We start from the raw sequence: 17047 nt of genomic DNA on the forward strand, positions 1-17047 counted from the left end.
GGAGACTTCTGGGAAATGTAGTCCACAGCGGGATAGTCTCCGGAAGTTGGAACCGGGACGGGGGGAATGCTCCCAGCATGCAACTCGGCTTCACCAGTCAAAGGCGCTTTTTCCGAAGATGGCTGGGAGCTCCAGCCTTTGCTTGAGGGTCTTTGGTGTTGACTGAGAGCGAATTAAAAGGTTCTCAGCCTTCGCTAAGGAACGCATTCTGGAGTCTAGAACAGCCGAAGATGGGACTGGGGTGTCTGGGGACTTAGACCTGAGCGAGCAGGGGAATCCAGGGTAAGGTCCCTGGAAATGACCTGCGCGACACTACCAGTTTACCTGGGTACGAGCGCCTGAAACAGTGTCTGGCAGTTGAACAGATGGGTGTGTCTTGCTTTGAGGGAGTTCGTTAGTTCGATTCGGTGTCTGGGACCCTGCGTGGACCTCTTTATGTTCATAGGATGGTTTCTAAATTTATGCCTGTGTGTGTCTGTTTCATTAGGTGTGAGATGAACTGTGTTAGAGATTTTATATGCCGCTGTTGAAAGACAACAAGTGGTCGTGAGTGGATATTGTGACCATGGAGACTTATGGCAGTGCAAAGGCGGCCATAAACAATACAGAAGCAATCCAGCGTGGCTGTGTTCCAATAAAACTTGATGGATTATAAAATTTGCATCTCATTCTTTTTTTGTAGGGTATGAAACCATTTATTCTGAAGCACACACTCATACACCAAAAACAGTACTATATATTCCCTCTCTCTCGTATGTGTGTGTGTGTGTGAGAGAGAGAGAGAGAAAGGTTTTAAAGGAGACAACTAACTGATTCTGAGGTTAGGGAGAAAAGATTGAGCCTGAAGTTGGTGTGGTAAGAACCTTTGGATATAAATATTTTTTTAAAAAAGAATTACCTAAAAATATTAAAGCAAAATTTGACATTAACAGAAAGAAAATGAAGTGTTACCTTTTAGGGGCTCTTTCTGGTCACTGGTATCACCTGTCTCATCCTCTGCCATCTCTCACCTCCTGGTCTCTCTTGCTTATCAAGAGAAGACTAGAGCACCTGGATCCCAGCTTTTCCCCTGCCTCAGCTGAGGCCACTACCCTGGTTGACTCCCATGGTGGCATAGATGCCGCATCCAGTATCGTGGGTCTGAGTCTTCATCTGCAGGATCCTTGAGCTTTCCTCGGCACCCACTCCCATTTCCCATCTGGGACTTCATTATCATCAGCATCTGCTCCACCCCCAAAACCACTGGTGGGAGCAGCCTCCTCTCTTCCCATGTTACTTGCTCAATGGCTCCCACAAGTACTATTCTGAATATTTTGGGGATCTTTTGATTTTTTAAAATTTTTTATTTCCATAGGTTTTTGGGGAACAGGTAGTGTTTGGTTACATGAATAATTCTTCAGTGGTGATTTGTGAGATTTTGGTGCACCCATCACCTAAGCAGTATACATGGCACCCAATTTTTAGTCTTTTATCCCTCACCCCCTTCCCACCCTTTCCCCCTGAGTCCCCAAAGTCCATTGTGTCATTCTTATGCCTTTGCATCCTCACACCTTAGCTCCCACTTATGAGTGAGAACACACGATGTTTGATTTTCCATTCCTGAGTTGCTTCACTTAGAATAATAGTCTCCAGGCTGGGCACGGTGGTTCACACCTGTAATCACAGCACTTTGGGAGGCTGAGGCGGCTGGATCACCTGAAGTCAAGAATTCAAGACCAGCCTGGCCAACATGATGAAACCCCATCTCTACTAAAAGTACAAAAATTAGCCGGGCATGCTGGTGGGTGTCTATAATCCTAGCCATCTGGGAGGCTGAGTCAGGAGAATTGCCTGAACCCGGGAGGTGGAGGTTGCAGCAAGCCAAAATAGTGCCACTGCACTACAGCCTGGGCGACAAGAGTGAAACTTTGTCTCAAAAAAAAAAAAAAGAAAAGAAAGAAAGAAAAAATAAATAAATCCAGGCAAATGCCATTAATTCATTCCTTTTTATGGCTGAGTAGTATTCCATTGTCTATATCTACCACAGTTTCTTTATCCACTCATTGATTCATGGGCATTTGAGTTGTTAAACATTTTTGCAATTGTGAATTCTGCTGCTGTAAATATCTGTGTACAAGTATCTTTTTCGTATAATGACTTATTTTCCTCTAGATACCCAGTAGTGGGATACCTGGATCAAATAGTAGTTCTACTTTTAGTTCTTTAAGGAATCTCCACACTATTTTCCATAGTGATTTTACTAGTTTACATTCCTACCAGCAGTGTAGAAGTGTTCCCTGTTCACCACATCCTCAATAACAGCTATTTTTTTTTCATTATAGACATTCTTGCAGGAGTAAGATGGTATCATACTGTGATTTTGATTTGCATTTCCCTGATGTTGAACATTTTTTCTTATGTTTGTTGGCCGTTTGTATATTTTCTTTTGAGAATTGTCTATTCATGTCCTTAGCCCACTTTTTGATGGGATTGTTAGTTTTTTCTTGCTAATTTGTTTGAATTCTTTGTAGATTCTGGATATTAGTCCTTTGTCAGATCTATAGATTGTGAAAATTTTCCTCCGCTCTGTGGGGTGTCTGTTTACTCTGCTGACTGTTCCTTTAGCCATGCAAAAGCTCTTTAGTTTAATGAAGTCCCAGGCCCTTTGTTTTTATTGCGTTTACTTTTGGGTTCTTGGTCACAAAATCCTTGCCTAAGCCAATGTCTAGAAGGGTTTTTTTCCAATGTTATCTTCTAGAATTTTTAGTTTCAGGTCTTAGATTTAAGTCCTTGATCCATCTTCAGTTGATTTTTGTATAAGGTAAAAGATGAGGATCCAGTTTCATTCTCCTACATGTAACTAGTCAATTATCCCAGTGTCATTTGTTGAATAGGGTGTCCTTTACCCACTTTATGTTTTTGTTTGCTTTGTTGAAGATCAGTTGACTGTATTTGGGTTTATTTCTGAGTTGTCTACTGTGTTCCACTGATCTATGTGCCTATTTTTATACCAGTACTATGCTGTTTGGGTGACTATGGCCTTATAGATTGAAATCAGGTAATGGGATGCCTACATTGCTCAGTCTTGCTTTGGCTATGCAGGCTCTTTTTTGGTTCCATATGAATTTTAGGATTGTTTTTTCTAGTTATGTGAAGAATGAAAGTGGTATTTTGATGGGAATTGCTTTGAATTTGTAGGTTGCTTTTGGCAGTATGATCATCTTTACAGTATTGATTCTACCCATCCATGAGCATGGGATTTGTTTCCATTTGTTTGTGTCATCTATAATTTCTTTTAGCAGCGTGTTGAAGTTTCCTTGTAGAGGTCTTTCACCTACTTGGTTAGATATATTCCTAAGTATTTTATCTTATTTTATTTTTGCAGATGTTGTAAAAGGTGTTGAATTCTTGATTTGATTCTCAACTTAGTCGCTGTTGGTGTATAGAAGAGCTACTGATTTGTGTACATTAATTTTGTATCTGGAAACTTTGCTGAATTCTCTTATCAGTTCTGGGAGCTTTCTGGAGTCTTTAGGATTTTCTAGGTAAACAATCTTATTATCAGCAAACAGCAACAGTTTGACTTCCTCTTTACCGATTTGGATGCCTTACATTTCTTTCTCTTGTCTGATTGCTCTGGCTAGGACACTCAGTATTATGTTAAAAAAAAAAAAAAAGTGTTGGGAGGTGGCATCCTTGTCTTGTTCCAGTTCTCAGAGGGAATGCTTTCAACTTTTCCCCATTCAGTATTATGTTGGCTCTGGGTTTGTCATAGATGGCTTTTATTACATTGAGGTATGTCCCTTGTATGCCAGTTTTGCTGAGAGTTTAGTCATAAAGGAATGGTAGATTTTGTTGAATGCTTTTTCTGTGTCTATTGAGATGATCATGTGATTTTTGTTTTTAATTCTGTTTATGTGGTGTATCACATTTGTTGACTTGCATATGTTAAACCATCCCTACATCCCTGGTATGAAACCCATTTGATCATGGTGGATTATCTTTTTGATAGGTTGCTGGATTCGGTTAGCTAATATTGTGTTAAAGATTTTTGCATCTATGTTCACCTGGGATGTTGGTCTGTAGTTTTCTTTTTTGGTTATGTTCTTTCCTGGTTTTGGTATTAGGGTGATGCAGGCTTCGTAGAGAGGAGTCCCTCTTTCTCTATCTTGTGGAATTGTGTCAATAGGATTGGTACCAATTCTTCTTTGAATGTCTGGTAGAATTTAGCTGTGAATCTGTCTGGTCTTGGAGTTTTTTGTTGTTGTTGTTGGTACAGTAGTCTTGAACAATCTTTTGTTTTTCTGTGGTGTCAGTTGTAATATCTCCTGCTTCATTTCTAATTGAGCTTCTTTGGATTTTTCTCTCTTCTTTACTTGGTAATCTTGCTAATGATCTATCAACTTTATTTATCCTTTCAAAGAACCAGCTTTTTGTTTCATTTCTCTTTTGTATTTTTTTGTTGCAGTTTCATTTAGTTCTGCCCTGATCTTGGTTATTTCCTTTCTTCTGCTGGGTTTGGGTTTGGTTTGTCCTTGCTTCTCTAGTTCCTTGAGATGCGACCTCAGATTATTAAATCTCATTATTCTCCAGTCACAAAATGTTATTCATCTTTTTAAAAAATATTTTTAAAATGCACAAGCCATTCTTACTCTTAGCTCATTCACTGTGAAAAGCAGATAGCAGGCTAGATTTGGCCCCTGGACCATAGTTTTCCTGCTCTGGGATAGACAAATAATCAGAGGCTGGGAGCTCTAATGGACATTTTGTTTGGCCAATGGACAGTATAATCCAAATATAAACAAACATAAAATTACACACTGTGATGAGTGACAAGGGCCAGTGATGAGTAACCATGATTTAAATTTAGATGTAAGGAAGACCTGTAAAATAAACTAATAATTGAGCTGAAATTTGAAAAATGAGAATGAATACTGAGGGCAAAGTCTTAAGGGAAGACAGAATTCCAAGAGCAAAGGCCTGGAGAGGGGAAAGTGCTTGAAATCTTTGAGAGGAAAGGAAAGAGGATCAAAGGTGTGGAAGCATCACTTTCTGGTGTCCACTTCATGTCCTCTTATATGAAAGCTTAGTTCTGATTCATAAATATCACTTGGCTGGATTTCCTCCTCTAAGAGTTCTCTGAGGCAGCTTAGATGATTGGCATAATTACTGACCCCCCTGCAAATCTAGATGTCTTTCTTTTTCCCTCAACTCTGAAGGATATTGTGCCCAGTGTGACAATCACTGGTGGGATCCCACCCAACAGCCATCTCCTTCTACTTTTGTGACAGAATCATGGTTGGTCCAGCAGCCTGGAGGAGATATGAGCTTCCTGAGTACCAGACCCATTGACACATGATTCATAGGAATTAATTAATTCAAGCAAAAGCGAAAAGCCCAAAACAAACAACAACAACAAAAATCTGTATATGGTATTATTGTTCTACTGGAGTATGCCAAGGAGAATAAATGAAACACACACAAATTTCTAGAAGCTTGCCCATGGTCTCCCAGCTATTAAAATGCTAAGATAAGGCTTTGACCTGAGATGGTTGTGTTTCAGTGTCTCAGGGCTTAGTCACTATTCTGTTAAAAAATCCAGGTGGTGGCTGGGCGCAGTGGCTCACGCCTGTAATCCCAGCACTTTGGGAGGGCAAGGCAGGCGGATCACAAGGTCAGGAGACCAAGACCATCCTGGCCAACGTGGTGAAACCCTGTCTCTACTAAAAATACAAAAAATTAGCCGGGCGTGGTGGCGGGCGTCTGTAGTCCCAGCTACTTGGGAGGCTGAGGCAGGAGAATGGCGTGAACCCAGGAGGCGGAAGTTGCAGTGAGCCGAGATCACGCCACTGTACTCCAGCCTGGGAGACGGAGTGAGACTCCGTCTCAAAAAAAAAAAAAAAAAAAAATCCAGATGGTGGTAGTAATTATCCCATTGAAAGGTGAGAAAATTGAGTTGAAAAATGTTTATCTATTTGCTAAAATTAGTTCACGATTAGTTTCAGAATATAACTTTTTAAATACTTAAAATTTCAATGTTTATCCTTGTGTATCTTTTTTCCCAAAAATTATAATCACCCCTTGCATATTCTCATGTAACTGGTATTTTTCATTTCTTAATAGCTTATGAATATTCTTCCATATTGAGCAAGGTAATTCTACATTATCATGGTTACTTATTTTACGGATTATCAAATTTAATTTACCTGTATGTTTTTGTTTTTTCTTTAGATATTTTGCTGCTTTACCTGATATAAATATTTCTATAGACCAAGGTTCCCAACCTGTGGGCCACGGACAGGTAGCGGTCCATGGCTTGTCAGGAACTGGGCCACACAGTAGGAAGTGAATGGTGGGTGAATGAGTAAAACTTCATCTGTATTTACAGTCACTTCCCATTGCTTGCATTACTGCCTGAGCTCCACCTCTTGTCAGATCAGTAATGGCATTAGATTCTCATAGGAGCACAAACCCTATTGTGAACTGCAATGTGAGGGATGTAGGTTGCACACTCTTTACAGGAATCTAATTTCTGCTGATCTCTCACTGTTTCCCATCACCCCCGAATGGGACAGTCTAGCTGCACGAAAATGAGCTCAGGGCTCAGACTGATTCTACATTACGGTGAGTTGTATAATTATTTCATTATATTTTACAATATAATAATAATAAAAGAAAAAAGTGCACAATAAATTTAATGTGCTTGAATCATCCCAAAACCATCCCCCACTTCCCATCTGTGGAAAAAACTGTCTTCCACGAAACTGGTCCCTAATGCCAAAAAGGTTGGGTAACACTGCTGTACAGAATGTTTTATACATTTTTCACTGTTTCAATGATTTTCGTGGACTACATTTCTCGAAATGGATTCCTGAATTAAAAGAGATGCTTCTCTTAAATATTTATGTAAAGTTACTCTCAGAAAGGTTGTAAGTGGATTCCCCCCACCAAAAGTATTGTGAATCAATATCTTCTTAAAATTTACAATTGTTTTGACCCTTTCCCAGTCCTTAAACCAATGATAACATTTTATTTTTTAATAGTTCCATGTCTTTTATTCCTCATAAGCTTAGATATGCATTCAAATATTTATTGGTCATTTTCAATTTTTCCTTTTAAGAGTCTATATTCTTTACCTATTTCTATACATTTTTGTATTCATCTATAGGTTGATTTGTTTTAAATTTATTGATTATCTATTTGTTGTATCTGAAATATTTTCCCTTAGTTTATTTGCTACTTAAATTTGAGTGAGGGAGGGAAGTTTACTGAAACATACTTTATATTTTCTATAATTTACTAACTATTTACTTCATAATTTGTGTTTTGGCTGTCATGCCTATAGACCAAAATTACAATAACATCAATTTGTAATTTGATAAGTACTCTGGTAGTCTATTTTTAGGTTATGCATGTTGCCAATGTTATTTGTTTTAATGTGTGAGAGATGGAAGTTACTTTATTTTTCCAGGTGGTTAACTAGTTAACACAGATGACTGCTTTTCTGTAATACTTTTACTGAGATATAATTCATATACTCTAAAATTCACCCATTTAAAGTGTACAATTCAGTAGATTCTGGTTTTTTTCTTTGAGACAGTTTTGCTTTTGTTGCCCAATGGTGGGATCTCAGTTCACTGCAACCTCTGTCTCCTGGGTTCAAGCGACTCTCCTGCCTCAACTTCTCGAGTAGCTGGGATTACAGGCGCCTGCCATCACACCTGGCTAATTTTTTTTTTTTAAGACGGAGTCTTGCTCTGTTGCCCAGGCTGGAGCTCAGTGGCGCTATCTCGGCTCACTGCAAGCTCCGCCTCCCGGGTTCACGCCATTCTCCTGCCTCAGCCTCCCGAGTAACTAGGACTACAGGCGCCCGCCACCACGCCCGGCTAATTTTTTGTATTTTTAATAGAGACAGGGTTTCACCGTGTTAGCCAGGAAGGTCTGGATCTCCTGACCTCGTGATCCACCCACCTCAGCCTCCCAAAGTGCTGGGATTACAGGCGTGAGCCACCGTGCCTGGCCGAATTCAGTAGTTTCTAGTTTATTCAAAGTGCTATGCAACCATCATCATGATCAACTTTAGAACATTTTCATTGCCCCAAAAAGACACCGATACCCATTAGCAATCATCCATTTTCAACCACTCCATGGGCTACAGGGATCTTTTCTGTTATTGCACTTGTTCTATATTCTTATTTTATGTAATAAGCATGCATTGCCTTTGTAATTACAAAGTAAAAAAGAAAAACGTTTAAAAAAATACTTATGTATATGAGATTTTAAACTGATCCAACTGATTTCACTATTTCTGAGCCACAATCAATTTCTTATTGTTTTACTTTTTAGTCACTCAAGTACTTCCATGTTCTAATGCTTTTCAGGCCAGATTGGGAGCATTCAGAGTGGTACGGCTGTAGACATGTTCTAATGCTTTTCAGTGAGGAGGTAAAACAGAAATGGGGACGGGCGCAGTGGCTTATGCCTGTAATCCCAACACTTCGGGAGGCCGAGGCGGGCAGATCAGGAGGTCAGGAGATTGAGATCATCCTGGCTAACACGGTGAAACTCCGTCTCTACTAAACACACAAAAAATTAGCCAGGCATGGTGGCGGGCACCTGTAGTCCCAGCTACTCGGGAGGCTGAGGCAGGAGAATGGCATGAACCCGGGAGGCGGAGCTTGCATTAAGCCGAGATCGCGCCACTGCAGGCCAGCCTGGGCGACAGAGTGAGACTCCGTCTCAAAAAAGAAAAATAAATAAAATAGAAATGAGGGAGGTCTATTAAGTTAAAGTAGTTCAGTATTTCAAGAAAGAGTACATTGCTGAGATAGTAGAAGGCAGCCAAAAATCTTTCAAAATAAGTAATAAAAATATTTATTTGGATTTAGCAATATTCAGTTAATTGTTGTAGTTTGTAATATTCAAACAACTGATGATAAATAATGTCAGAAATGAAAGTGTCCCCCTACTCATTCCCTATCTACAGAAATGACCAAAGTTAATATTTTCAGGTATTCTTCCAGATTTTTCTGTACACTGAATGTATGTATAAAGACACAGCTATTTTGCACAGAAATGGGATCATGTTATCTATATAATTCTGCCATTTGCCGTTTCCACTTCAACACATTCTTCTATTTCATTTCATGTCAGTTATAGATTTAATTCTTTTTAATGTTGAATTATTACCTAACCCAGCACTGTTCAATGTAACTTTCTGTGATATTAGAAATGTTTATATCCCTCTTGTCCAATACAGTAGCCACTAGCTGTCTTGGCTAATGAGCCTTTGAAACACGGCTAGTGTGAGTAAGAAACTGAATTTTGAATTTTATTTAATTTCAATAAATTTAATTTTAAATAGCCACAAATAGCTATCATATTGGCCAGCACAGACTAACAATGTCTCAAAAAACGAACATTGAGGTTCTTCAGTATTACGAACTGAATTCTTCAGTATTACAAACATGGCTTTGGTAAGCATTACTGTACCCACATCTTTGTCTTTCATGCCAGCATTTTCGTAGGCTAGATACTTGTACGTAAAAATGCTGGTTGCTTAGGGGTTTGCTTTCACACTTTGTAAATGCTACTACACAAAACTGTAAAAGAGCTGTAGTCATTTCCACCCACTATGTGTGAAAGCTCTCATTTCCCCACATTCTCAACAATATTGTGTACCATCCACATTTTTAGTTTTTGAAATTTGATAACTGAAAACGAAGTATGTCATCTGTTTCCGTTACCAATTTATTGCCTCTCACCACCCCACGCACTTTTCAATATAGGCTCCCTGCTAAAGGGATTCCCCAAAAGCGTTCCTGCGCCTGCGCACTCGCACTCGGAGCACAGGTTACAACTTCCAGAAACCCCTGGGCCGTGCCGTCCCAAGGCACTTGGGTTTCCGGCGTCTCCTGAGTTTCCGGCCCTGGACTACAATTCCCACAGGCCACCGGGCCGAATGAGCGTGGGCCCCTGAGGCGCTTTGCGCATCCTAGTGATTCTTGGGCTCCGCGTGTAAGCAAGTAGTTTCGGAAGGAGACGTCGAAGCAGGACGAGGCGCAGAGGGCGTTGCGAACTCCTACTCCAGTCGGCAGTGCAGGTGAGAATGGGAGAGGCACTGAGGTGAATGCGAGCCGCTGAAGAAGGTGACAGTGTGGCTGGGTATAAAGAATTGAGGGAGAGGGGTGTGTGGGGGACCAGCCTCAACACCACCCGTAGGGTACCCGATGTTCGGTGGCGACAAAGGCATGAGAAGAGACAGGTTAAGAGTTCGTGAAGGTGGGAACCAGGGAGCTAGAGCAAATCAGAGGCTGCAAAGGCGCCAAGCTCTGGTCTCCACACTATTTATTGAATACAGTCACTTAGATCTAAGAAGCAGATGTTCAGGGGTGAAACGGTGAAAGGCGGGCGGTGTGTCATACACCTAATCTATAGCAATGACGGTTTAGGTAAATGGTGTTTGTGCTGAAGCAGCATAAACTTAACTACTGATTTATTCTTTAACTTACCGGAGAGCAGCTGTGGGGAGTGGGCTTAACTAGGAGCCGGCGTATCTGGCCACATTCCAGTGCTTCAAAGGAGTGCCTTTCTCCTTGAACACAGTGTTTACAGATAAGAGAGCAGGTCTTGCTCTGAGCATGGGAACATAATAGCAATTAGGAGGCTTTCCTCCTCAGAGGCCTCTTGTGGCTTTCCACAACTTATTGTCCCATATTTTTATGGCCAGTTTATGCAGGCATCCCCAAGCCCTTTTCCCAACAGAGGTGGGCAAAACGAGGTCGGACGTCTCCCTGGCTGCGTGCGATGGACCATCCATGGCAGTGACAGACATGGTGTAGGGGGTGTGTGCAATATTATGTGCGTGATAGAGCCAGGGATGTGCCCTACAGTGCGAATGGTGACGTTGCATCTGCATGAGAGTGCACATGCCAGGGCTGGGATGTCTTGTGTGACACATGGAATGGGGTGTGTGTGTGTGCATCTGTGCACATGAAATGGCCAGGGTATGTCGTCATGACTGCATGTGTGCTCATGACAGAGCAGGTGTGTTTCTCTGTGACTCTGTGATGAACTGTGTGTATGTGCAAAAGAGAAGAAAGTGGTGTATGGCAGGACTGGGTTAAATCTGTGACTGTGACACAAGTGTGTGGGTTTGTGTGTAGAGTGACAGCTGGAGTGGGGTTTTATGATGGTGTAATGTGTCCTATGGTATGTGACAGGTCTCAGGTATGTCTCTGTGACTATGTGGTATGAGTGTGTGTGTGTGCATGACCTATGCGTGTGACAAGTCAGGATATGTCTCTGTGACTGTGACAGGCATTGTGCATGTTTGTTGGGTGGTAGCTTGTATGGATATGACAGTATATGAAAAGTATGTGAAAGGTTAGCACCTGTGCATGTTACAGGGCCAGATGTGTCTGTGACGTTATGTAGAAGACTTTTGTATGTGCATGTTTTGTGTGTGTCTTTGGAAGTGACAGGGCCAAAATGTATTTACATGACTATGTGACAGTTCTTATGTACGTGTGAATCATGGTACACACAGTTTGACAAATACTATGTGTGACGGCATCTTTAGGCAAGCCGGGGCTAGCTTTCTGTGTGTGTCTGTATGTGTGTAAGAAAGAGAATTCTGTGTGTCTTTGAGCATCTGACTAGTCAGCATATGTGTCTCTGGGACTATGCTGACACACTTATGTGTGAGTACCTTTGCACATGACAATTCCCGAGTGAGTCTTTGTGACTGTACATAACATATTGCATGCATACGAGTGACAGGTCTGAAGTGGATTTGTGTGTTACAGACATGGAGTACATGTAGGTGTCTGTATGATTATCAGGGCAAAGATATGTCTCTGTGGTTTGTGACAGATATACGTTTGAAAGAGAGAGAGAGAGTGGATATGACAGGATCTGGGCATATGTCTATGACAGATTGAATGGTGATGAGGCTATGACTGACATGTGAGGTGCTTTGTGACTTACTGAATATGTATCTTTTAGTATGTCAAAGTCAAAATATAGACTAATGTCTGAAATTAAAACAATTTATTTGGGTAGAAAGAATTGCATTGGGGTATACATGCAGACCAGGGGGTCTTTGGTATGTCCAAAGAACAAAGAAAAGGTTAGAGGTTTTATTTTTAAAAAGAGAAATGTGGATGGGCGCGGTGGCTCACGCCTGTAATCCCAGCACTTTGGGAGGCAGAGGCGAGCAAATCACTTGAGGTCAGGAGTTTGAGACCAGCCTGGCTATATGGTGAAACCCCATCTCTACTAAAAATACAAAAATTAGCCAGGCATGGTGGTGCATGCCTGTAGTCCCATCTACTTGGGAGGCTGAGGCACAAGAATTGCTTGAACCCAGGGGGCAGAGGTTGCAGTGAGCTGAGATTTCACCAACGTACTCCAGCCTGGGTGGCAGAGCAAGACTGCATCTGAAAAAAAAAAGAAAAAGAGAAATGTTATGTATTGCTCTTTGAGAAAGTTCACTGGCACTAGTAAAATTTGGGGGAGCTGGCAAGTTTTGATTGATAAGTGATAGCAGTGAGTAAAACTATTAGAGTCACTGGAGGCTGTGACTCTATTAGATAAAACAGGTTATAGGTTGCAGCGGACTGCTTCAGCAGCCAGGCTTGCAGAGAATTACATTCTTGCAGCAATGTTACATGCCCTGAGTGCTTTTTCCCTCTGGCTTTTCTACTCTGTTTTAGTTGGGTATAACAATAATGACCCAATTCCTGTGATCAACTTTCACAAGTATGAGTGCGGTTTGTATGACTTTGTCATGTATAACTGTGACATAAGACTGAGCAGTTATTATTGTATTATATCTGTGGATGGAACATTATATGGCTAATAAAAAATGGATATGACATAACATTAAATGATATTCAAAATTATGATTATTAATAACCAAGATGGCCAGGCACAGTGGCTCACACCTGTAATCCCAGCACTTTGGGAAGCTAAGGTGGGAGGATCACTGGAGCCCAGGAGTTTAAGACCACCCTTGGCAACACAGTGAGACCCCCATCTCTACAGATTTTTAAAATAAATTTAAAATAATAATAATGACCAAGAAAAAAATGTAATTATATATGAATAACATCTACTAAGTATTTCATTGGCTATTTTGTGAGGATTATATATTCAAAGTGATATTTTAGTTGAATATTCAATGAATAAGGGGAGAATATAACCACAGGTATTAAGTATCCAGTGTACCACACAGTATTCTGTGTTTGCATATATTCCTCATCCCATCTTACCAGAATCAGGCTATTCATAGCAAATCTTGACGGTGAAATGTCCAGTTGCATTAATGAATGTCAAGAACTTAGAGGTGTTAACCAGTCAAATGATTTTCCATCCACAGTACAATGTATTTGCTCACACTTAATGACTGTAAGAAAAGTCTTCCCCCACAATTCTGTTATTTTTTTAAATTTGGAAATAGCTTTCTATTTCTGAAAGAATTAATGACAAACTGTGAGGCAGCCAAATATATATATATATGTGTGTGTGTGTGTGTGTGTATGTGTATATATATAGAGAGAGCCATATATATACACATATATATACACATATATATATTTAGTCTTAAGCCCTAGTTCTGGTGCAAAGCTATTAAAACTCAGCTTGGAACTTACTATCTTTTGTATGCTAGTGAGATGACTCATGTTGAGGGGATAAGAGGGGCCTGGATAACTTCGGGTTGGAGTCTGGTCACCAGAAAAACCAACCATATGATCAAAGAGTCAGAACTTTAAGCCTCACCCAACTCCAACTTGGGGAGGGGAGAAGGGCTGGAGACTGAGTTCGGTCACCGATGGCCAGTGCTATAATCACTCCTTTCTACATAATGAAACCTCCATAAAAACCTTGAATGATGGGGTTCAGCAAGCTTCTGAGTTGGTGAACACACCAGGCGTGGTGGCTCACACCTGTAATCCCAGCACTTTGGGAGGCCAAGGTGGGCAGATCACTTGAGGTCAGGAGTTCAAAAGCAGCCTGAGCAACATAAACACAGATTGCCTGAGTGATCTGTGTTTAAGTCTGGGGCTCATCCAGAACCTGATCTATCCCACCAGCCCACACTACAATCCAAATATCAACTTATTTTCTTGTTAATCCTACAAAAACTTCTCTGTCTATAACCAGCCTATCAGAGATACACAGATCAAGTGTCCAGCCCCAGATATGTTAGCTGTATCCCTGTGAAGGACTCATTTATCTTGGAATTCAGTTCCTTAAGGCTAATTTGCCTCTACCACTTCTATCTACCTTCATAGAAAAGTGTGACTTTTATTTTGTCCAGATTTTTCTTATTTTTACAACGGGGTAGAAGGTCTTTTGTGTCATTATACATCCTAAACTAAAGCAAAAGTCTTATATGGGGTTTATTTTTCATTTTTCATTCTGTTTTTTCTTGGTCTTTTTAAAAGGTTATTGTTAAGGGTTGAATTGTGTCCCCTCAAAATTCATGTGTTGAAGACCACTCCCCAGGCCTTTATAATATAAGCTTATTTAGAAATAGGGTCATTGGAGCCAGGCACAGTGGCTCACACCTGTAATCCCAGCATTTTTTTTTTTTTTTTTTTTTTTGAGACGAAGTCTCGCTCTATCACCCAGGCTGGAGTGCAGTGGCGTGATCTCGGCTCACTGCAAGCTCCACCTCCTGGGTTCACGCCATTCTTCTGCCTCAGCCTCCTGAGTAGCTGGGACCACAGGCGCCCACCACAACGCCCAACTAATTTTTTTTGTATTTTTACTAGAGATGGGGTTTCACCGTGTTAGCCAGGATGGTCTCGATCTCCTTACCTCATAATCCGCCCATCTCGGCCTCCCAAAGTGCTGGGATCACTCAAAGGAGTGAGCCACCGCGCCTGGCCATCCCTGACTATATTTTTGACCACCTGTCCTTAATCATCTATTTGTAGACAGCAATTGGTTAAGTTAAATTTTCCACAGACTTCTCTTTCAGCTGCCAGCAAATAGTCTAAGGCCAGTCTATTCTGATAGGTGGCATTTCTCATTTGGTTTCCTGCCGGACTAAAACAGTCAAAGCTCTACGAGTTTCATTAGTGATTATTTGTAAGACGGCCTGCAACCGTATGATCCAATTGAGCATGTGGATGGGGATTTGGTATCCCTGTGAGCCGTCTTGTGCCCATGTGGCAAGCCCATAGTACTGTATGACCCTCTCAGGGGGCCACTCATCATCTTTCCAATTTCATATAGCTGTGCTTCTCTTTTCCTGGGAGGCATAGACAGGGAAACCTAGGAGCTCACCTGTCTTTATGGGCAGTAGAAAAAAGGATGGCTTCATGGTGCCAATGACACAACTACCTGCCCATTGATCAGGTAACTGAGTATAGGCTGTGTGCCCACATATCTAGTATAGTCCAGCGGGAGCCATCCAGTTTCGATGAGATTCTGGATGAGCCTTGGCAGTCTGTAATTTAGAAAATTTACTAAATGGGCCGGGCGCGGTGGCTCAAGCCTGTAATCCCAGCACTTTGGGAGGCCGAGACGGGCGGATCACGAGGTCAGGAGATCGAAACCATCCCAACATGGGCTAACATGGTGAAACCCCGTCTCCACTAAAAAATACAAAAAACTAGCCGGGCGAGGTGGCGGGCGCCTGTAGTCCCAGCTACTCGGGAGGCTGAGGCAGGAGAATGGCATGAACCCGGGAGGCAGAGCTTGCAGTGAGCTGAGATCCGGCCACTGCACTCCAGCCTGGGCGACAGAGCGAGACTCCGTCTCAAAAAAAAAAAAAAAAAAAAGAAAATTTACTAAATGGATTATTTTCAGTATGGTTTAGACCCCACCAAGTGACTGTCCTTGTTGTGCTGTTGTACAACTTCTGTCCTAGACAACTGAGCTTTCCTACAGGGATGGTGAAGTCTTTTCCTTTTCTAGCTACACAGTATTGTCCAATAATTGAAGTTTTTAGGACCCAGAGGTTGCTAGTTTGGGCCTTCTGAACTGGAATTGTGTCAGGAACTGGATCAGTGGGCACCAACTCTCAGGCTTCCCAAGGTCATCAGTCTCCCATAGTAGTTCCCTCACATACATATCAGAAAATAACATTGAGGAAATGAGCTACACTTTCTGCTAACTGCAGAAAGAAGTTCTTTGTCTTTTTTGGAAGCTCTGGTGCTGGCAGATTCAGCTCATCATAAAAAGTTTGAAACACTGGTTTGGGAGAGCGCCTGTGGACCTCCCCTTGAACTAAAATGGCAGCTTGGGGGTTAACCCTGACCCATCGATCTCCAGGGTTACACGTTCTCCTTTTTTCCAACGGGGGTCTAGGGGATTAGTGGGTCATGAGTTAGAGGCCAACGAAAATTGTGCCTATTGGTTATGTGTTATTTAGGCTGCTTAGAAAAAGGACAGAAAAGATCCGGTTCACCTTCAAAAAAAGGAAGCCAATCCCTCCTGTTCTACCGGTCACTGTAACCCACTAGAACTAATAATCACTAATCCCCTAGACCACTCAGGAGTCTGAGGCAGGAGAATTGCTTGAACCCTGGGGGTGGAGGTTGCAGTGAGCTGAGACCATGCCATTATGTTCCAGCCTGGGCAACCAGAGCAAACTCCATCTCAAAGAAAAGGAAGACGGGAAAAATGAAAAGAAGGAAGGCTATGTCCAACTTGAAGTTAGAAAACAGAATAACAATAAACACAAAGAAAGTTGGATGAAGTCAGCAATAAGCACAAATTAAAGAAATAGAAAACACTGATACAATAGAGGCTAAATGCCAACAACTGCTTATTTGAAGTGATCCACTTCTGAGTTCATTAAAAAATAGATTATTTTAAAAGATGAATAAAAAAGAGAACAGGCACAAATAATATTAAGAAAGAAAAAGACTACACAAGAATAGAAAATATTTTTTGAATTAGAATAAATCTGAAAAGAGATGAAATGGTCAATTTCCTAGAAAGCTGTAACTTAAAGAATTGACAAGAGGAGACAGAAACTTTTAATAATAGACAATTTGTCATTAATGATACAGCATCAGTAGTTTAGAATTTAAATTCTAATCATCACCAG

General features: G+C 41.2%; 1 protein-coding gene and 1 long non-coding RNA gene across 2 annotated transcripts in view; both read left to right on the plus strand.

Annotated features, from left to right (window-relative positions):
• Positions 1-75: 75 nt before the first annotated feature.
• LOC103880115 lies at positions 76-657 on the plus strand. The gene is made up of 2 exons (XR_640997.3): positions 76-282; positions 488-657. It is a non-coding gene; the product is annotated as an uncharacterized LOC103880115 (long non-coding RNA).
• An 8044-nt stretch (positions 658-8701) lies between these two features.
• Positions 8702-17047, plus strand: part of LYPD5 (LY6/PLAUR domain containing 5) — a 28514-nt gene continuing 20168 nt past the window's right edge. Inside the window, exon 1 of the mRNA XM_031659410.1 lies at positions 8702-10081. The gene's annotated coding sequence lies outside the window, so the exon portion shown is untranslated. The remainder of the gene's footprint in view (positions 10082-17047) is intronic.

Source organism: Papio anubis, chromosome 20 (genome assembly GCF_008728515.1).
Source record: "Papio anubis isolate 15944 chromosome 20, Panubis1.0, whole genome shotgun sequence".
Classification (NCBI taxonomy): Eukaryota; Metazoa; Chordata; class Mammalia; order Primates; family Cercopithecidae; genus Papio; species Papio anubis.